The sequence below is a fragment of the Furipterus horrens genome, unplaced genomic scaffold (assembly GCF_987537825.1).
Source record: "Furipterus horrens unplaced genomic scaffold, mFurHor1.1.pri manual_scaffold_12, whole genome shotgun sequence".
In the NCBI taxonomy this organism is placed as follows: Eukaryota; Metazoa; Chordata; class Mammalia; order Chiroptera; family Furipteridae; genus Furipterus; species Furipterus horrens.
Genome location: NW_028327182.1, coordinates 67,410,795 through 67,434,651, shown reverse-complemented (window position 1 = coordinate 67,434,651; position 23,857 = coordinate 67,410,795). Strand labels below are relative to the sequence as shown.

Genomic DNA, 23,857 nt, shown 5'->3' with positions numbered 1-23,857 from the left:
TAGCAATATGAAGAACTAATATGAGGGGGGGACCCCCAAAAAACCTAAAATTTATTCATTAAAAATTGTGTATTTACCCAATTAAAAAATGGGCAAAGGACAAAGGATGACATACAGGTGGCCCATAGACATATGAAAAAATGCTCAACATCACTATCCATCAGAAAGATGCAAATTAAAACTACAATGAGATAACACCTCACACATATCAGAATGGCCATCATTAACAAATCAACGAACAAGTGCTGGTGAGGATGCAGAGAAAAGGGAACCTTAGTGCACTGTTGGTGGGAATGCAGACTGGTGCAGCCACTATAGAAAACAGTATGAAATCTTCTCAAAAAATTAAAAATGGAACTGCCTTATAACTCAGCAATTCCACTGCTGGGAATATACCCAAATAGTCCTGAAACATCAATGCAAAAGAACTTTTGCACCCCTGTGTTCATAGCAGCTCTGCCTACAATAGCCAAGTGCTGGAAACAGCCTAAATGCCCATCAATAGATGAACAGATTAAAAAACTGTGGTAACTTTACACAATGGAATACTACAAAGCAGAAAGAAAAAGGCAGTTCTACCTTTTGCAACAGCATGGATAGAACAAGAGACTATTACTCTAAGTAAAATAAGCCAGTCAGCTAAAGACAAATACCATATAATTTCACTTATAACTAGAATCTAATGAACAAAATAAACTAATGAGAATAACAGAACCAGAAACATAGAAACATGGAACAGACTGATAGCTGCAGGAGGTGAGGAAAGAGGGGGAAATGGTGGAAGGCAGGGGAAGGGACTAGTCAAAGAACATCTATGAATGACTGACAGACATGGACAACGGACAGGGGATTGACTGTGGGAGAGAGGGGTGAGCTGGGTGGAGGGGGGCAAAAGGGAAAAAATTGGGACAACTGTAATAGAATAAACAATAAAAGATAAAGTAAAAAAATGTGTATTTATTCTTACATGTTTAAACTTTAGTCACCTTCAAAGTACTTTCCATTTGATGCAATATACCTGTCAAGACTTTTTTCCACTGCTCAAAACAGACTTTACTTGATTTTCATTTTAGTGTTTTTGCCTTTTTTTGTTTCACTTCTTCCAAATTGGCAAAACAGTTCCCTTTGATGACTGTTTTCATCCAGAGAACCACACAAACAAAAAGTTAATTGGGTAAGATCAAGTGAATAGGGAGGAGGGGCATTGGGTCAGGCCATTTTGGGTCAAAAACTGCTACACACTCAGTGCGGTATGGCCAGGTGTTCTCCTAAATCACTTGCCATGAAATGGACAAAAGCACTGAAAGAGTCTTCAAAAAAAAAATAATAATTCACTGAAGCTGAACACAACCTCTCACAACAACACCAGCAGGTACACTGATACAGATGGGTTCCTAGAACACTAACATAGTGGGGGAAGCTTGTACTACAAGGAACCCACCCTCCAGAAGATAATTTTGTGTATGTGTGTGTTCCTCCACATATACCTTAACATTTCCTCACACCACATTCTTATCGTTTCAGAATGTGTCTTTTGGGATGATGATTTATCTGTTAAGTAATTGGTATTTTATTTAAAAAAAAAAAAGGATTTCAAGAAAAGTTTTACATATTTTCAGGAGCACTGTATATTACAAATACTAATTTGTTATTCACACAGAAGTGGAATGAATTGACATTTGCTCTCATTGATGTGTTACCCAAAGTAGTACTGGAGGCAAAGTGTTATATGAATCTGTAAATCTAAGATTCACTGCCAACTTCAGGATAGGAACTTAGATAAAATCATTAAATAACATTTATTATATTTTAGGGGAACTTTGGTCTTATGAAATTAGTTAAACAAAACTATATTTAAGTATTTTTATATTAAAATTATGAATCCAGCTGCCACTTGATTAAGTCAATGGCATGAAATAAAACTCCCTATGATTTCTAATGCCCTTCCTGCCCCATAGCACTCATCAGTTTGGTGGCTATGCAGCAGTATGTTGGGATCACACCATCCAGAGGAACTTAAAAATATCTACAGGTGGAGGGAATGTGTACTTTGAATAAAGCCCGGAAGGAAATTTGATATCACTTGCTGTCCCTTCTCTATCTTTAAGTCACCCAAAAAACATTACTACAAATTGATGTATTTTCCCCACGTTAACACATTATCCAACCTCATTTGTTGATAATCCTATCTAATTTTTCCTAGATTATAAATTCTCTTGTCATATATCACTGTTTTAAATTTTTATCTGCTGTATTTGATCTTTAGCTCCTAAGGTTATAAGAATTTTCATTTTTGTACTAAAGTATAACCTTGTGTTTTCAAGTCATCAAAAAATTTTAGATTGTTATCACATATACAACATTATGAACAGATTTTAAATAAAATGTCTCTAGGGATTCTATACGTGTAATGAACACAATTTAAGCCCCAAACTAAGAAAAAGATAATATTTTTATTTGTACTGGATCAAAAAGATTTAGCAACTTTGAAATATTTAATACATCAGAAACTGTAGAGTATAGCTAACAGTGAAGATACGAAGCTAGCCAAAAGATTAAGGAAATAAAAAGTTAAAGGGAAACCAACAAATGTCATCCCTACAGATTAAGGGACTGAGATGACAACAGGGAAGCAATGAGATGCAATGGCAGAGGAAATGTAAATGGTACAGCAGTTGAGCCAAGTGATAGAACTGTCAGATTACAGCAGAGGGAAAATGAAGAAATGGGTGTTCCATCAGCAAATCCACACAGAAATTACAACAGACAAAAATGGAAGATGGCTTTAAGATAAAGCCTCTTGCATACAAAAGCTGAAACACACATGGTATTTTACAGAATGATTACAGGAGTATATGTGAGTGTGAGAGATCAATCCAGTATTTTGTGCTAATAGGATTATCTGAATTCACTTATTACAGTAACATCTGATTACCAGAGCAATCAGTTCAAGTAGTTTAATTTACAAATTGGTGTATATACAAGAAAGTTTCTAGAACATTTGTATAAAAAATTTATGTAGAACAAAAGGTAACTGTCTTCTATTATACAGATGAACTAATTGGTTCAGTATATTTCACCTGCTAAGGTGATCCTTGGCATACATGTGTAATCTAGTCTAACTTAACTCTATAGTCTAAAAATTTTTTAAATTTTCTTTATCCTCCCATGGGAGTTTTTGTTTAATCTTCTAACATAATAAAAGTGAAGACTATCTCCCTGGCTGCTGTGGCTCAGTGGATTGAGTGTCGGCCTGTGAGCCAAGTGTCACTGGTTCGAATCCCAATCAGGGCACATTACTAGGTTGCACATCAGGTCCCCAGTTGGGGGCGCCAGTGAGAGGCAACCATACAGTGATGTTTCCCTCTCTTTCTCCTTTCCCCTCTCTCTAAAAATAAAATAAACAAACAAATAAATAAATAAATTTTAAAAAATGTGAAGACTATCTTTTACTTGCTATTTTTTAAGATAGGGTCTTTAAACATACAATTAAAGTTAAATGGAGTCATTAGAGTGGGCTCTAATCCAATCAGACTGGTATCCTTCTAAGAAGAAGAAATTAGGACAGAAACTCACATGGACTGAAGGATGACCAAGTGAGAATACAGAAAGGTGACCATCTGCAAGACAAGAAGAGAGGCCTCCGAAGATAGGAGATCTGTTGACATCTTGATCTTGAATTTCTAGCCTTCAAAACTGTGAGAAAATAACTCTCTTTTAAGCCACCCAGCCTGTGGTACTTCACTATGGCAGCCCCAGCAAACAAACTAAGCCAGCTGCAGTCACAGCAGCCTTGCATTCTGAAGGCTTTCCAGGCACCTCTGGGTCTTTTCCCTTTACTCCTTGTAGGCATTTCCCCTCAAGTCTCTTTGCTGTGGACCTAAACTGACACAGGCTCTTTGAAATGAGAAACCAACCAAAATACACCCATTATGCGCTGGATTGCATCCTCCCAAAATTCATATGTTAAAGCCCTAACCCCCAATGTGATGGTATTTGGAGCTAGGACCTTTTAGAATATGATGAAGGTTAAATGAGGCCATATGGGTGAGGCTCTAATCTAACAACACTGGTGCCCTTATAAGAAGAGACATCAGAGAGCTCTGTTATAGAGTACATGAGAGACGGTGCTGTCTACAAACCAGAAAGAGGCCTCATGAGAAACTGAATTTGTTGGCACCTTGATGTGGAACTTCTGAATTTCAAAATACTGAGAAAAGTAATTTCTGTTGTTTAATCTACTCAGTCTATAAAACTTTGTTATGTCAGCCCAAGAAGAATAATGTAACCTCTTTCCTGCTTAAGGCAATCTCACAAGGTAAAAAGAAAAAAGAAAAAATTTTGTCCACAAATTGGACCTAGTTGTCATCCAGGTCACATACCCTTTCTGTGTTTTTTGAACAACTCAACCATCTTAACTTCTCCAGAGTTTCCAAATGCATACAGCTTGTTACTCCCTATCATTTCTCCAACTTGAAAAGGAAATTCAGAGCATAAACATGAAGGCCTTAAATTATCAGGTTTAACTTCAAGCCTTGTCTTTCTAAAATTCAAATTAGACATAAAATTGTGTTTGTGATCTTCATTTTATTAGAACAAGAAGGTAATCTTGTTTTCTTACAGAATTAGTTTCAAATGAGAAGAAAATCAAGGCAATTGTGAAATTTATGTTGCCTCAGGGTATTAAAAAATGGCTTCTAGAACCACTCAGCTGGAGTGAGCTGGAATGATAGCTTCTGTATCATGCACCAATTCTGCATGAAGCAGTTCATTTATCAGACACACTTCTTGCCTGTAGTTGCTCCTGTGAGAGTTTTGTCATGGATTATAATGTATGGGTATTTCTTTTTTCTTTTTCATATTTGAAGACATTGCTAAATATATAATAGTGCTTTGTGTTTCTTACGTTCAGGGGCCTCTACAGTGCAAGGAAGAAAGAAGGGAAAGGAAGTTTCTACTATGAGTCTACCACAAACCAGCAACTCTGCTTGAGACAGAAAGTAATTGAAGACATAATCCTGTCCTGAGTTGTGTAAAGTAGGGAAGATAAGGCATTTATATTAAGAATTATATTAGGATACAGCTATTAATAAGAGAATTCCAGGTCCATGAATAAAACGTCAATGAGAGTACAGAGGAGAAGTAGTATTCTTTCAGTTTAGGAAATCAGGGAAGATTTCTAAAGGACGAACCATTTAATTCAGGCCTGGAAGATGAATAGGACATAGACATTTTGAGATGAAGATAAGGATAAGAAATAGAGTGAGGAAACACATGGGGTAGGAAGCCAGCCTTTAAAGTCAAGGCATGGCAACATTTCTGTTAGACCAGGTACATCATGTTCTCCATACAGACAACTGGAACATTTGAGACATGGCAATGTATTTAGCATCTCTGCCTTCTGGACAGAGAATTTCAGTGGCACTGAAGAGTAAGTGTGACAAACATGCCCAGGTTAGAACCACTAGAGTCTAACTAAAACTCCAGCATACTTCCAAATCACTTTGATTGCTAAAGCCTAGACTTCTGGGACCACTCCCAGAGTTTCTGATTCAGCACATCTGGGAGATGGCCCAGGAATCTGCATTTCTATCAGCTCCCAGATGAGGGCAATACTGCTCTCCTGGGAGCATTGTCTATGATGCACAGAATTGAGAAACAGAGGAGAATCTTGGAATAATAAAATTATGGAGTGCCACGAATGACAACTAGGTTATAGAAAGAAAGAGTCTCTGAAGACAAATGTCTAACTACATTTCTACTATTCCATTCAAAGTCAAAGAGAAATAAAAAGTAGCTCTTATGACCTTCATGCAAAAGAGTCAGAGAAAGCCCCTCTAATTATGTGACACTGGAGCAAAAAGAGGTGAATAAATGATCTCCGCAGAATCCAGAGCAAAATACCAAAAGGCTGCAAGGCAGAAGAAGATAAAGCATTTTTTGAGAGAAGGTACAAAAGCTAGAGTAGCTCAGGAAGAGCATATGAGAGGGATCATGGGAGAAGGTGAGATAAAAAAAAATTGGCTGGAGTGGGGCATGACAGGGAGCAGATGTCACAGGGTTTTACTGTCCATAAGGACTTCAAATGTCATTCCTAGTGACATTTCTAATCAGTGAGGGGCACTAAAAATCATTTAAGTGCAAGAAAGCTAATGGAAAATTGATTGTAGGGGGTAAGGTTAGAAGCAGGGTGATGCTGTCAGAGACTATTGCAATTCAACAGGCAAGAGATGGTAATGGCTTAGAGCACAGTTCCACAGCACTGGTGAGAGGTGGTTAGATCATGACTGCTATAGGAGGTAGAGCCAGCAGAATGTGTTCATGGATCAGATGAGGGGGGCAATAGAGAAATAAAGGAGTCGGGAAAGACTTCAAGATGTTTGACATGAACAACTGGTAGAATGGAGTCAGTCACTGAGTTGGAAAGATGGAGAAGGAGACTGTCTTGTCAAGGAAAATCAAGAGTATGACAGTGAGCAGGTCTGTACATGATGCCACTAGGACATGCTGTAGAAAGTCTGACGTGCAGAAAAGAGGTCTTGATTGGGAATAAAAATTGGGTTTTGAATTATGCACATGTCACAGGGAGTCATTTCTAGAAATGGAGGGTAGATAGAGAAGAGCATTAAAATCTTGGAATACTATGGTGTTCAAAGTTTGAGAAGTTGAGGAGCATCCTGCAAAGAACACTGAGAAGGAGGGACCAGTGAATTAGATATGAAACCAATGAGAGAAAACAGGTCCAGAAGTCAAGTGAAAAAAGTCAACTGAGAAGGGCAACGTGATCAAAGATGTCACGTGCTGCTTCTGGTTGCCTATTATGGAGACAAAGAAATATCCGAGAACTTGGCAACAAGAAGATTCTTGATAAGAAGTGGTAGCAGGTTGGATGGAATCAATGGGAGAGAGCCTAACAGGAGTGTTTTCAAAGAAACAATGGAGGAGAGAATTAGGGCACATTAAGTATAGAAAACTTCTGATGAGGAGTTTTTTAATAAAATGAAAGGGAGGTGGCTTAGTTTAGGTTTCCTTTTACTTTGAAGATGTTACAGAATTTTTCTTCCTTAAAAATGGTCCTGGGATATGGATAAATGAAGGGGGTAATTAGAGAATGGTCATCTTGAGAAGGCTGAATAGAGTGGGCTTGCTTTGCAAATTTGAACCTTGTTTCCAACATGCTGCTTTACACAAGAGTATTTGTAATCTCTTTCCTGGAAATTTTCTGTGTATCAAAAAACCACAGAAAAAAACTCCGATAATAAATCCTGTTGTGTCCACTCTTGCATATACTAAATGGCTTCTCTGATCTTATAAATGGCAAATCTACATTCTCCCTGTAAAACATTTTTACTTTGGCGTGTATTACACTCATACTGTCAAAAGCAAATATGATCTACAGATTGTTTTGCTGCTGCCCTGATGCACTAAGCAGCAATCTGGGCCTCTGACAGATTGTGCATTTTTCCTATAAAAATTATGTCATTTTTTTCTTTTTCATAGACTGTACTAAACACAATGAATAAGAAAAGCCTTGGTTATAAACCAAGCAGCAATACTGTCTAAAAGTTGATGGACTGGAGCTCTTAGCTGCAGCATTAATTCAGTGAACAAAAGTATTTGTTTTTTTTTTTCCAGTTTCAATTTAATCAAAACTTGAAAGTGTGTGGAGTAGAATTCCATGTGGTACTACTCTTGTTGGACATTCACCTCAGCAAAAGAGAGAAGGCCTAAGAGGTTAACATACAAGGGAGTAAGAAATTGACAGAGAGGATTGAAACTGTACAATCATGAGATGGTATTTCACTGAACCTACCTGAACCCACTACCTGCCTTCCTCTTCCCTAAATTATGAAAATTACTGGGTTAAAGAGAAAAAATGTGCTTTTTAATGCAACGTTTCTCTCCCATACATTTTCTTATATTCATGTAAGAAGAGTGATAAAAATGTAAGGAATGACACCTAAAAGTTTAGTTTATAATTTTATGCTCTTACCACCATGTTTATATTCCTTTGGATAACCAGGAAAAGTCTTAAATCATTACTTATGGGGATGAAAGAGGTAGCAGCATCCTCACTAGAAATCTGGAGATTCACAACACCTACAGAGCTCATCTACAATTGAACATATTTGGGTAAAAACATATCTCCCTCCTTTTATACTCCAACTCCAAAGTTCTCTACACAGCACTGAAGGTCTGCAGAATGATGCCAACTTCCTCAACCCCAATCATATCCAATTACTTGCAGAAATCCAGGCCTTTGACCAACTGTAACTTTAGCTTAGTTTCCTGACTTAGAAGCACCAAGAGATGTCGTTTTCTTTGTCTCCCTCACCTCCCCTTCCACTTCAACCCCACTGCCCTGGCCACCAATTTACCTTCTCTTACAGACATTAAATACTGATGGCCTTTCTTTGCTGAGCTGCCTCTCTTTCTACCAGGATGCAGATACCAGGCTCTATTTCTCGTGATATCCCCAATACTTAGCCCACGTTTGGGCACATTTGAAAGAGTAAGCCTTTAATTTTGAATGATTGAATGAATGACATGTGCTGAACATTGATATGCTATGTCATCACTTACTAGGTGCTATTATATTTTATTTGTAAAAACTAAGAGAAGTATTGGGTTGACCAAAAAGTTCATTTGGTTTTTTCCGTAAGATGGCTCTAGTAGTGTTTAATTGTCTTTAAGTTCAAAACAATTTTGTTAGATTGTATTGTAATAGCTGTCATCTCAGTATGCATTTAAAACAAAAATCAAAATTGGTGAATTTTTGTGTAGCCATTTTAATATTGAAGATGGAAGAAAATATGCAACATTTCCAGCATATTATGCTTTACTAACCCCCTGGCTGGTTTGGCTCAGTGGATTGAGCGTCGGCCTGCGAGCTAAGTGTCGCTGGTTCGATCTTCCAGTCAGGGCACACCAGAAAAGGAAAACTCTGACTCCAAAAAACCTCTGCTGCCTTGCGGCATACCTCTTCAGGGGAAAGGCTAAGGAGAAGGGAAACTCTGACTCCAAACCTCCGCTGCCTTGCGGCATACCTCCTCAGGGGAAAGGCAAAGGGAGTAAACCCCGACAGAAAATCCGGAGCCGGAGTCCCTAAGGCGGTTTGACGTTGTAGTCAACACTGGCAACTCCTGCGGCACACCTGAAGCCAAGCTGTATTGACTCTGTCTTTCCCCTTGGATCCTTCAGCTGGGAAGAGAGGGGGGGGTCTGCTGCATGGGCAACAGCTGGCCCTCCATATCACCCTGCCCAGGCTCTGTAGCTTCACTGGAGAGGACACTCCAGCGTCATCGCAAGATGTCGACTTAACACGGGAGGAGACAGTTACCGGTTATAAGCTCATCCAATTGGCGAAGGAAATGAGCGCCAGGGGTCTCCTCTGACGGTGGGAGAGGTCATCGCACCTCACTGGACAGCTACCGCCCGCCTCAAGCTGGGCAGCCCCCAGCCAATTAGGTGCCATCTCGCCATGGCTCACCTGCCCCACTGGGTGCGTGGGGATCAGAGAGGCGTCTCTTGAAAAGTGGGCCACAAAACACTCGCACCAGGCAATTCCAAGCAAACAACAAGAAAGAAGCCTCCAGCTCTTCGCCTCGCTAGCTGGAACATCAGGACCATGTGTCCCGGACTTACTGCAGACCTTCCGTGGATCAATGGTGCCAGGAAAACCGCCGTCATCGACAGGGAACTGGCACGACTAAACACCGACATTGCGGCTCTACAGGAGACCCGGTTGGCCGACAACGGAACTATCAGAGAAACCAACTACACCTTCTACTGGCAAGGGAAGTCTCCGGACCAACCAAGACAGCACGGTGTTGGGTTCGCTGTGAAGAACACGCTTGTTAACTCCATAGAGCCACCCACAGGAGGCACAGAGAGATTACTTACCCTCCGATTGTCAACAACTTTCGGCCCAGTCAGCATTCTTAGCGCGTATGCCCCAACCCTCTGCGCCACCACTGAAGAGAAAGAACAGTTCTACCATGCACTGGACGAAGCGTTATCCAAGATCCCCAGAAGTAACGCTCTTTATCTCCTTGGAGACTTCAACGCAAGAGTAGGAGCCGACCACATGGCCTGGCCCACCTGCCTCGGAAACTTTGGGAGAGGAAAGATCAATGAGAATGGTCAGCGACTGCTTGAGCTTTTGTGTCACCACGGCCTGTGCGTGACAAACACATTCTTCAAGTGCAAAGAGATCCACCAGGTGTCATGGAGGCACCCCCGCTCCCGCCATTGGCACCAGCTTGACCTCGTCATCACCAGAAGAACGGATATTGGCAGCACCCTCCTCATCCGCAGCTACCACAGTGCAGACTGCGACATGGACCATGCCCTCGTGGTAAGCAAGGTGAGCATAACGCCGAAGAGGTTGCACCACTCCAAGATTAAGGGTCGCCCACGCATCAACACCAGTTGTGCCAGCAACCCAGTTAAGACCCAGCAATTCATCAACAGGATGGAAGATGCACTCGGCGAGGGAATGGCGGCAGATGACATTATCGAATCCAATTGGCCACGTCTCCGCGACGCCATATACAACTCCGCCATTATTGCTTACGGGAAGAAAGAGCGGAAGAACGCTGACTGGTACGAGGCTCACTGGGAAGAAATGGAACCCGTGATTGAGGCTAAGAGGAAGGCCCTACTGGCTTACAAGTCCACGCCCACTCCCAGTACACTTCAAGCTCTACGGGCTGCCAGGAACAAAGTCCAGAAGACCGCCCGCCACTGTGCCAACACCTATTGGCTAAACCTGTGCAGAACCATCCAGGAAGCCGCCGATATAGGCAACGCACGAGGAATGTATGAGGGTATCAAGAAGGCAACAGGCCCAATCCCCTCCAAGATCGCCCCCCTTAAGTCCAAGACAGGTGAGGTCATCACTGACCAGGAACAGCAAATGCGGCGGTGGACCGAGCACTACCTTGAGCTGTACGCAACGAGGAACACCGTAACAGACACTGCTCTTAACGCCATCCCAGACCTACCAGTCATGGAGGAGCTAGACACCCCACCTACTGCGGCAGAGCTCGGCAAAGCCATCGACCGCCTCGCTTGCGGGAAAGCACCAGGAAGCGACGGAATCCCTCCAGAAATCCTAAAGAGCGGGAAACCAGTCCTGCTACAGCCGCTCCACCATCTACTCTGTCTCTGCTGGAAGGAGGGTTACATCCCCCAGGATATGAGAGACGCCAACATTATCACCATGTACAAGAACAAAGGAGACCGCAGTGACTGCAACAACTACCGGGGCATCTCTCTCCTCAGCGTCGTCGGCAAAGTATTCGCCCGGGTCGCTCTTGCCCGCCTGCAGACCCTTGCTTCCCGCGTCTACCCAGAGTCCCAGTGTGGCTTCAGAGCTGGCCGATCAACAGTGGACATGATCTTCTCCCTACGTCAGCTGCAGGAGAAGTGTCACGAGCAGCATAAACCACTCTACCTCGCCTGTATCGACCTCACGAAGGCATTTGATCTGGTCAGTCGAAGCGGACTCTTCAGCTTGCTACGGAAGATTGGCTGTCCACCACATCTGCTTGCTGTGGTCATGTCCTTTCACGACAACATGCACAGCACGGTGTCCTACAACGGCGCAACCTCTGAGGCCTTCCCAGTCAGCAGCGGAGTAAAGCAGGGCTGCGTCCTCGCGCCTACGCTGTTCGGAATCTTCTTCTCCATGCTCCTCCAATACGCCTTTAAGGACTGCAGCGAGGGTGTCTTCATTCACACCAGATCTGATGGCAAGCTCTACAACCTGGCCCGTCTACGAGCCAAGACCAAAGTCAAAGAGGTGCTCATCCGTGAGATGCTCTTCGCCGACGACGCAGCCTTGACATCACACTCTGAAGAGGGACTCCAGCAGCTAGTCACTTGCCTTTCCCACGCATGCAAGGAGTTCGGACTAGCCATCAGCCTGACGAAGACGAACGTTATGGCTCAAGGCACGGGGACTCCCCCATGCATCACCATCGACGGATACACCCTGGAGGTTGTCAACGACTTCACTTACCTCGGGTCCACCATCTCGAGCTCTCTGTCAGTTGACTTGGAGGTCAACCGGAGAATCGCCAGGGCAGCCACAGTTATGGCCAAACTGAACCGGCGAGTGTGGAACAATTCCAGACTCACTGAGAAAACCAGACTGCGCATCTACCAAGCCTGCGTACTCAGCACTCTCCTCTATGGCAGCGAGATGTGGACCACCTACGCAAGGCACGAAAGGAAACTCAACAGCTTCCACATGAGGTGCCTGCGACGTGTCCTGCATGTCGCCTGGCAGGATAAGGTTCCCAACACCGAGGTGCTGAAGCGAGCCAACATGAGCAGTTTGCATGCAGTTCTTAGTGAGAGACGCCTCAGGTGGCTCGGCCATGTCAAAAGAATGGATGCAGGCCGTATTCCCAAAGACCTCCTCTACGGCGAGCTAGCAGAAGGCCAGAGGATGACAGGGCGCCCAAAACTGCGGTTCAAAGACATCTGCAAAAAGGACATGACACAATGCTCCATCAATCTCAACACATGGGAAGTTCAAGCAGACGACCGCCTAGCCTGGAGGCTCGCGGTCAGGCAAGGTACGTCACGCGCAGAGGCTGCGCGAAACGAGGAGGCGGTCCAGAAAAGATCGAGGCAGAAGCAGCGTCAACAGCAGCAACAACGGCCATCTGCCTTCACCTGTAACAAGTGTGGCAGGGATTGTCACTCCCGAGTCGGACTGCACAGCCATTCTCGGCGGTGCAGATAGACTCTCAAGAAGCTATGCCATCGTCTCTCGAGCCGGACGGCTGCCGATGATGACGATGATGCTTTACTAATTCAAGAAAGGTAAAAAGGCAACAGGAACGCAAAGAAAAAAAAAAAAAAAAAGAAGACTTGTGCAGTGTCCGGAGAAGGTGCTGTGACTGATTGAGAATGTATAAAAATGAGTTTGCAAAGTTTTATGCTGGAGATTTCTTGCTGGGTGATGATAGTTGGGTAGACCAGTTGAAGTTGATAGCAATCATCAGGACATTAATTCAGAACAATCTGTGTTATAGCACACAGGAGATAACCAACATACTGCAAATATCCAAGTTAATAAAGTTATTGGTGAAACTAAAAAAAATTTGTCTTTTATTTTACAGAAAAAACTAAATGGGCTTTTTGACCAACTTTGTAGAATGACATGCAGAAGATAAGGAGGCCAAAGTAAAAACATACTGGTTTCAACAATTTTAAAAATGCCCTTACTTTTCATGTAATTTACCTTTCAGCCAATTATTAATTCCAGATAGTTGTACTGACGTCCAGGGTAGTTTTGATTTAAGAGCACACTGTTAATGAGTGTTCACAATTGCCCTATACTTACCTACTGATTTGGCTTGACCAAATTCTACTCAGCCTTCTCTCTTCCTTGCAGGTCTCTGGACTCTGGCTCATCCTCATGTTTAAGCTCTGCAGTGCTGGAAATCTTCCTTTAATAGCTCATTCCAAAAATAACCCAGCCAGAGACAGAAAAATGTCCCATTAGCCCACCAAATCACACTGCTCAGCCTACCTCCTGGTCCTCCTCTCTAAAAGTTCCTGCTAGCAGTCCTGAGGTTAGAGTATTCTCCCTATTGCAATGTCTTTTTTAAATAGTCTTCTTACTTAAATCCAGATTTATTTTTTTATTTTTCAAGAGGCTCTGAAGCTAGATTGCCTGGGTTTTAATCCCAGTCTGCCATAACTGCCTGTGTAAATTGCCAGCAAGTTGCTTAATAAACCTGTGGATGAAAAAGGTCACATACTAAACCTGATGAGCTCAGAATACACCTGCAGGGTGGCCTTACAAATACAGAGATCTAAAGTAACCACAGAGAATGGTCTGAAACGAAAACTTCCTAACTATAAGCAAGTCATGGCAGATAGTCATGTGCTAGGCCAGTATCTTCCTTGACAAAGGTCAATCTTTACCTTAACTGAGCCTGTCTATTGTCTTTTTGCATCTAGGACAACATATGTTTGGAATGTCAGAGTAATTCCCTTTTTTCAAGACCTCACAGGGCACAATCTTCCAACAGAACAGAGACAACAGAACCCCTCACTGCTATCTTGTTCTCCCTCAAATCATCACTATGCGCTATAAATGTTAATTGTTAACTATCCTATACCCACCAATGTAAAAGAAGTATGTGCCTCTCATTTCACTTTTTATCCAATTTCAGAGATCACCACTCTTTGCTTTCTCCCTCTTCTTTAATCTGCCAGCAATGAATTTCATGTAACCTTCCTTATTCCTCCTCCTTTAATTCTAATGCATAAAAATAAGACACAAAACTGTCATTCTCCATAGCATTTTCTCAATTGATTGAGATTTTGCTTCCTGGCAATTCTTGTCAGTTTGGCTCAAATAAACTCATAAAAAATCCACACAGTTTTGGATGTTTCTTACATCAACAAATCTAACTAAGCCTGTTCTAAGCTTGTTCTGAAATCATTATAGGGTTATAATGAGAATGACAGAAGTTAGTACATTTAAAGGATTTAGAACAGTGCTTGAACAATAGTAAACAATAAATATAACCCTTATTAGTATCCTTTGAAAGTCCGTGATGGTTAATTTTATGTGTTGGCACGACCACACTCTGATATCCAATTGTTTGGTCAAACACCAGTGTATATGTTTCTGTGAAGGTATTTTCTTAGATGTATTAACTTTTCAATCAGTAGACTTTGACTGAAGCAGATTACCTTCCACAATGTGTGTGGGCTTTATCCTAGTCGAAGACATTAAGAGCAAAGACCAAGATTTACATGAGCTCTTACCTGAATCTCCAGCCTGCTCCACTAATTTCAGACTTGCCACCATCATAATAGTGTGAGCTAGTTTCCTTCTGTCTGTCTCTCACTCCCTCCTCAAACACACATATAAAACTCTGTGTGGGTGCATATGTATGAGTGTGTGCCCTATTGGTTTTATTTCTCTAGAGACCCTGGACTAATTCACAGTCTCTGAGTGTTAGGAAGAGAGACAGAAAATTTTAAAAGTTCATAGAGGCAGAAGAAAAACTTTCTTCTGTGCCTTTGTTCCAGTTTTTCTTTTTGCCCAGAATACCTTCTCTTCTTTCTGTGTATTTATTTCCAGTGTTTAGCATAGTGCATGGAAGATACAGAGATTTAATAAATGTTTCCAAAATAAATAAATAACTGTTAAACCATTAATGATTCTTTTCTTGCATAGCACACATTGTAGTAGAAGGTAACATGTAAACAATTGATTATATAACCTCAAGGAATTAGCATTGACAACACAGTGGAGAAAGGAATTAATTTTGCATAAGATGCCAGAGAAGGTTCTACAGGGTGAGGAGAGGTTCATTTGGAGGAGAAAGGCAGGAGAATATTCTAAGTAGAGGGAAAGCTTAAGCAAAGACCCTGATGACAGAGAGTATGAAAGTATGGTTCTCGCATTTTAAATTGCAGACCATAGATGAGCCAGAGTCCAGATACATTTTTATCAATTCACTCTCTCTCCCATGTACCACCAGAGATCAATGGAACATAGTTGGCCTGAGGTGGAAGTGAGCTGCAACCACAGAGTAGATGAGGAAATGATCATTTCCCACGCAGAGGGAAAATCAGCTGAGAGGAGAAGTGGCTTGGGAATAAGTAAAGGAGAAATTGATTCTCCTAAAACCACTTTAGAAAAGGTTTTAGAAGAGAGGTCTCAAACTCAGAATTTTTGGGCTGGATGCTTTCCCAGTGTCTTAACAGCATGATTCCATCCTCTACTTCATTAAAACCACTGTTCAAAGAATACATGTCTTTTCTCAGGAAGCCTAGATATTATGACCACAGGGATGCACAAGAGGTAAAGGAGGGAATTTCTGGGAGGGGTTGTAGGGAAGGAACTATGGTGGATGAAGGGGGGTTTGGAGGGAAGGAAGGGTCAGGACAAAGTGAAAGGAGTAGAGGGCAGGGACTTATGCACCTCATATTCAGTAGACCTGCAGAAAGCTAAAAGCAGACAGGACTTCACTGGAGTGAGCCCCATGGAGATGAAGACCTGGCCCAAGGCCCCTCTGTTCCACCACCATTTGGGATTGGAGTTCCATTTGCATCCTGGATAGTGGTGATGGAGGAATCAGATGTGCAGATGCCCTCAGAAACACCAGACCGAAATCTGAGTATCAGAAACCCCCCAACAAGAATGGGGTGATCAGATGGAGGAAAGGATATTCAGTTACCTGTGATTGTTTTCCCCATTGCTCACAGCCTAATCTCTACTAATTCCAATTTTGTTCTCATGCTGCCCTCTGAATAGCCTCCTTTCTATGACAGTTATAATTGGGATAGAGCAACTGGCTCTAACATTTCAGAGTCACAGAATGTTACAGATGGGAGAGGAGTTAAAGTTCTCCCCCTTTACACAAAGGGGCATCTGACCAGCTCAGAGTCACCCTAAGAGTTAGAATGGCATGAAAATTGAGGCAAACAAATACAGCAGTTAACACCTTGAACTCTTAAGTTCAGACAGATGTGGGTTTGAATCCTTGTTAGCACATTGATCTTATTCAACTTCTTTAAACACTAGTATCCTAATCTATAAAATTGGGGCAGTATTTGAATGTACATATATTAACCGTAGCAAAGTTCCATAAACTGGAAGGCTTAAAACAACCAAAATCAACTCTTTAACTCTTCTGAAACCAAAGTCCCAGCAGTGCCACACTCCATCTGCAGGCTCTGAGGGAGAAGCCTCTCCATGGCTCACTCCAACTTCTTGATACTGCTGGCAATCACTGGAGTTCGTTGCCTTGCAGCTGCTTCACTCCAATCTCTGTCTTCATAATCATATAGTCATTTTCCCTCTGTGTATTTCTGTGTCCAAATTCTCTCATTTTTACAAGGGCACTCATCCCTGGATTAAGACCCACCCTAATCTAGTATAGCATCATGTTAACTTGGCTATATCTACAGACTATTTCCATCCAAATAAGGTTGTATTTGTAGGTTCTGGTGGCCACTGACTTTGGGGGGAAACTACTTAATCCAGTAAGTATCTCACAGGATTATTTTGGAGATTAAATTTTAAAATGCATATAAAATGTTTAGAGAGATGACTGGCACATAATACGATATATATATATAACTATACATATGTGTACATGTATACAGTCGTTTCCCCTTACACACAAGAGATACATTCCAAGACCCCCAGTAGATACCTGAAACCATGATCAATACTAAACCCTATATATATATTATGTTTTTTCTTATACACACATACATAGTTCCTCTCTATGTCACAGTTCACTTATCACGGCCTTACTGTATCGCGGGATTTTTTAAAATATTATATTTAATTATTTATCATGGATTTTTCGCTATATTACAGGATTTTGTGGTACTGTATCCGTATGTTGTTAAAGTTACGTAGGTTTAAGAGTGTAGAATAAATGTAAGGTTCTTACTTCGCAGGGGTGTCTAGAATGTAATACCCATGATATGTGAGGGAATACTGTACATACGATAAAGTTTAATTTATAAATTAGGCACAGTAAGGGATCAACAACAATAACTAATAATAAAATAGAACAATTATAATAGTGTACTTAATAAAAGTTATGTGAGTGGGGTCACTTGCTGAATGATGTCTTCATATAGAGGCTCAATGTTTTCTCATGCAACAAGTGGTCTGTTCATGTCTTCCACCCACAAATTTAATGACTTCTCCATCTTAACTAAGCACTTGTCATGCACTGTGGTCATATCTTTTGCATTTTGAGGTGTGACAGTAGAACTAACATGAATTTCTTTCTCCTTCTTCACAGTTTCAGATAGAAGATTTGTTCTTACCACAGATCTTAGCAACCACAGAATATAATTTTTTTTTCCTTTTCATATTAAGTCCAGAATCTCCACCTTTTCAATTATAGGGAGTACTTTAAAGCTTCTCTCTGGCATATACAAATTTCCAACATCATTACTCTTGGTTGGGGGCCATCATTAAGTAAAATAATGGTTACCTGAAGACAGTGATACTGTGACAATCGGAGCATGTAGTGTGGAGAGACTAGACAAAGGGATGATTCACATCACGGGGGATGAAAAGGTACTGCAAGACTTAATCATGCTACTCAGAATGGCATGCAATTCAAGGCTTGTGAACTGTTTGTTTCTGAAATTGTCCATTTAATATTTTCTGACCATAGCTGCTGACCACAGTACCATGGAAAGTAAAACCATGGATAAGGGGAAGGAGGACCACATTTTAATACACACACACACACACACACACATATACGACACACACTGTCTTAGTGGAAAAGAACAAGTTTTTAAAATGCTGTGAATGTATATATTAATAACGTGAATTTTTCCTTTTTAATCCATTTTCAAATGTACTATCTAATTTGTTTCTCATTATCTCATGTTTATATTGCCATGAGCTCACATATCTATCTTCAATCTTTTCCTCCTCTATTTCATTAGAATTTATAATATGATGCCCCATGCTGTATTCCTACATATATTTAAAAAAACTCACTGTGACTATCTTTGAATCACATGCCACTCACAGTTATTAGTTAGCCACTCTTTACTGCTTTAATAGTATTTCTTAATTCCATTTCAAATCATAATGGTATCTAACATTTATCATTCATGAAATAACACAGGACAGGTGTTATTTGAAATTCCTTGCATGCATTATCTAACTAATCCTCACAGCCACTTATGGGAGAGGCTTGCTTCTTCTGTCTCTTAACCTTATCTGCAGGATAAGAAGTTAAGAAAGTGAAGCGAAAAAATGGGCCCTGGCCAGGGACACAGCCCATAAATATAAACATAGGGATGGAACTCAACACCGGAGCTGAGAATTAGAACCCTTGATATTGACCTGCAGCAATGCTTCTATTGTGATGCTCTCCTACGAGAAACCTGCTTTTCTCTGCCTCTTCCTGCACTCAAGCTGTTCTCCACAGCCAGAAAGTCCCCTTCACTTCTCCTACCAAACTCACACATTTTCCCACAGAGCAGAGTTTCTGATTCATCTCCTTGCCTCACCCAGTGAGTGCCCACTGCAATTCCTTTTAACTGGATCAATTTCTAGTCTGTTTTTTTTTTTTTAAATAAAAATCAGTGTTTCTTTCCATTGAGATTATAAATGCTTTTGAAGCACATTTTCTCTCTCTCTCTTTTTTTTTTTCAGTTACTCTCAGAGACCCTGATAAAGTTGTGATAACATAGCAGGCAGTTAAAGTAATTAATGTTCCCTATGAATATGAATTTGGTACTGGTGAACTATTAAGCCACTCATTAAATTCATACAGAAGCCCTCAGAATTTAAATGCAGTTAATCTCCAATTCTTTATGATTCTATAACTGGTTTTGAAATGGGAACATTTAATTACCTAGCAGCTGTTACCTATTAATTGAAAGTATCATGGTCCAGTGAACCTAGCTCTGTGAAATTCAAAACTGCCTGGGGTTGCTGAATTCAGCCTGTGCATGAGCTACACACATCTAGTTGTCCAGATAGATCTCTGATGTCAATGTTACTTACCCTGAAGAGTTCACCCTTTTCTCTAAAAATCTAATAGTCCTTTTGTTTCTATGTCTTCCCCCATTAAACATCTTTCATGAACTACATCTTCCCACATCCTCTCCTTCTTCTGCCAAGTTACAGGACCTGACTAATTCACAGCTTAGCTTCAAAGATTTCTGTTGCTATATTATTGAGAAGTTAACAAGATAGGGGTGGTTCTGATAAGCCTGCCATTTCCCTCACTCTGCTCAGGCTTGGAACTGCTGTAGATCAGGGAAGATGCAGGCAACAGCATCCACTGCATTCTCAGCATATTCTTAGAAGGCTCTGGATAACATACAAACAGCTGACACTGCCTGTAAATTATTCTGAGGAGGTACAATCATCAACATTTCACAAACGTACACTTATAGTTATAGGACATCAAGATTTCTAGGCTATAAGACCAGGAAAGTGATTAGCTAAAATAGAGAATATAAGACACAATTCTGATTTGGAAGGAGATGAAAGTAGATATTCAATTTTGAACATGGTAAGTTAGAAACATAAGACCATCACAAGGGTAAAGTCTGGAATTCAGGAGGAAGGTCTGAGTACAATTTGGGAATCACTGGAGTGGGTGGAGGTGATTCCCAAGGGGAATGAAAGGGGAAAAGGTGAGGCTTTTCAGAGAGGGTAGGTATAGAAAGAGAAGAGAGTTAAGGTTGAGAGCCTTAGACCATGGACCTTAGTTAGACCTTAGCCCACCAAGGAAACTGAGACCAGGGGTCTGAGGTAGGAGAAGGAAAGTCTCACATTGTAATCTGATAGTTTCATTTTTCCTAAGAGACTACTTGGAATTTTAGGTTAAAATGTAGATATAGCCCTAACTGGTGTGGCTAAGTTGGTTAGGGGTTGTTCCGCTAAGTGAAAGGTCACTGATCCAATACCCTATCTGGGCACATGCCTGGGTTTTGGATTCAGTCCGCTGTAGGAGCACATGCAAGAGGCAACTGATCATTGTTTCTCTCCCACATCGATGTCTCTCTCTCTCTCTCTCTCTAATTATCCCCCCTTCCTTCTCTGTAAAAATAAATATATAAAATCTTTTTAAAAATTAAGATATACATGAAGTATGATATCACAGGTCTATAATTATATTCACAAGTTCTTTGTGTGGCTGGAACAGGCTCTCAGTAAATATTTGGCATAAAAATTAACAAATTCTCTTAAATTGTGAAAAAAAAAAGGGGAGATGGGCTGATCAGGGAAAGAGGAGGGGAAACACTAGAGCATAAAGAATATCAGTCCCTGCCTTTGACCATTTCATTGACAGTGGGCAAAGAGCTCATTTATCATCAGAAGTCAGCTTGAAAAGTAACATTTTTAGTGCTATTACCACAGATGAAAAATAATTTAAATTAAAAAATGAAGGGGCCAGAAGGAAATTTTTGGTGGTGATAGGTAAGTTAAGGCCTTGATTCTAGTGATGGTTTCACAGATGTCTGCTTATCTCCAAATTCATCAATTTCTACACAATAAATATGTATAGCTGTTTGTCAATCTTAACTCAATAAAATAGTTAAAAATAAGAAATCAACTTGAGAGCCAGTATAATGTTATGGACAAAAACATGGTTTCCAAATTCAGGTGGACTGAAGAGAGTACCTGTAATTAGTTCCTCTAAGGTTCAGTATCCTCACCCTTATAATGGGGAGAATATCCTACAATACTGCATATGGTTATCAAAAGAATTAAGTGACTAAGGTTATGTAAAGTACAGACAGGGTTGAGTATGCCTGAAAAGTGTTAGATAACAAAAGAATAATGAAGTCGCTCCGTTGTAATTTATATACTTTTAGTAAAAATAGATTTTGATTAATTTGTAAAAACTCACTGATATTTGGGAGTAGCAATTCTAGTAGAGGAAATTGCACTCCCATTTACTTTTTCTCTCTACATGTAAACACTTCCTCTCTCTAACTCTCCCAGTCTCTCTCTCTCTCTCTTTTTCTCTCCCCTCCTCTTTTTATTTTGCATGTTGTCATCCAAAGAGTTGAATCAAAAGCCAAAGAAAATTTAGAACAGTTTCCTGTAAGGTGGAAAAGAACTCTTGAACACATTTTAGATTTATGCAGTATATTAAAATGAAACATTACACACTAAAATGTCATTATCTCCCAGAATGAAACAATAAAGCATCAAAGATACTAAGGTTACAGTTACAAAAATGCAACATTTAGAAAAATAAACAAAAAACCTTAAATTGCTTCTAAATGACATGCTATAAACCTTAGCATGTTGTCCGCTGAAACATTTATACGCAATATGTCAATGAAAGTACTTGAAGCTAAGGTTTTTAAAAAACAAGTATACAATCTAAAGTTTTAAACAAGTACTTAAATGAAAAGGATTCTTCTTGTGGCAATATTATTTTACTGTATCAATTGTATAGACACGTACATTTGACTGAGTAGCTTAAAGATAAATAAAAATATGACTACCATAGCTAAATATAAAATTTTCCCTGGATATAGTCCTAGGAGAAGCAAAACATTTGCTAGAGAGGTTAAAATGCCTTTAAAGAGATTGCTTACATTTCCAATGCAATTTAGTTTTTCAAATTCGCAAGAAATTAATACTTTCCCTCTGATACATTTAGGTATATCAGCATTTATGTGGGAATTTATGTTGATGAGAGACTCAAAAGAAATATAAGATATGGCTATTATTTCATACATGGATCAGTTCTGAATAACTATACTTTCTGGTATAAAGGTGTTCTTCACAAAAATTCATATATTGAAGTTCTAACCCACAATGTGATGATATTAGGAGTTGGGGCTTTGGGAGATAAAAAGGGCCAAATAAAATCATGAGGATGGAGCTTTTATGGTAATATTAGTACCCTTATAAGAAGTGGAAGAGAGACCAGAGCTTCCTCTTCCCACCATGTAAAGATACAGTGAGTGAAAAGGTGGTCATCTTCACGCTAGGAACCAAAAACTGTGGCCTATTGATCTCGGAATGTCCAACCATTGGAACTGTGAGAAATAAATGTCTGTTGTTTAAGCCACTCAGTTCACAGCATTTTCTTATGGCAGCCAAGAACTAAGACCCCTCTGTGGACACATATTTTAATATACATTGCAATAATGTACTTAAAATTTTAATAATTGATTAGAAATTCAAACTCTTGTTGAGTTCTGAAAGTCATTAAATTATTTGATCATTGCTACTAATATCAACCTTAGTTATTGAACATTATCTTTGCTTCCATTAGTAATACAACTGTTTCCTGGGAGTAATAGTTATATAATTTGTCTTTCTGAGAACATTCTTTTCTAAGAATTTTCAAGATTCTTGTTATTACTTTTGTCTTAAAGAATAAACAAAATAGTGTATAAGAAGAATTTAGTACAGTGATTAGCAGGAGTACAAACAATATTGTGTGCGTGTGTGTGTGTGTGATTTTTTTATCCGCTTCCTATTGTTCCTATTATTTTAAATACTTTATGTTGGTCATTTCACCAAACATAATGTAGACCCTTACTGTTCCATTCTTTCTTTTAATTGCAATTCAAAAACACACAAAAAGCAATTTCTTCAATAAAATCCGATTTAAACTTAATAAATGTTTCCCCCCAAATTATAATATTTTGGGAACCATTATATTATTATTTTTACATAATAGTTTATTTGTCGTCTACAGATTTCTTATTTTAGTATTTTAATCTCTTTTTAGCCTTAACTCAGGCATTATTTCATCCTGTAAATATTTTACATGAGAGATTTTATAACTCTGGAAATAATTTTTTGTTGTTTCATTACTTTTAAATTAATATAGATAGGGCTTAAATCCACACTTCTCTCCAGCTGGTGTTCGGTTGGTTATTCCAGATGATTTCTCCAAAATAACGTTGTAAATCCAGACTAGTTCTGGGAGGAAGTTAGTGTAGCTTCCACTTACTCCTCCGCCATCTTGTTTCTCCCCACCTGCATTCTAATTTAGATTTTCTCTGACAACTACTACCTTGGGAACTTAGACAAACTTCGTCACTTTTTCTTAAAATGCTGCTGGAAGGTGCTGGGATGAGCAATTACATGCAATGGACCTGACTGACAGTGTCTGGTCCCTTCTACATGCTTAGAGCTTCACAGAGGAGATGACCATTAAATGAAAAGCTACCAGTGAGAAGAGAATAATAAAATGAGAGCTAAAAGTGCTCTTGGATAGTTCATTCATGTGTAAAATGAGAGCACTGTACTAGATTATCTGAAGGTAGTTCCCATCCAGAGATTCTCTGCCACTGTCATTGGATTAAGAAAAATCTTAGAATTCAGAGTACTCTAGTT

The 23,857-nt window shown here is 40.1% G+C and overlaps 1 protein-coding gene across 1 annotated transcript in view; it reads right to left on the bottom strand.

Annotated features, from left to right (window-relative positions):
- MYO16 (myosin XVI) overlaps positions 1-23,857 on the bottom strand; it is a 654,868-nt gene that overhangs the window by 534,397 nt on the left and 96,614 nt on the right. The gene's annotated exons all lie outside the window — the stretch shown is intronic.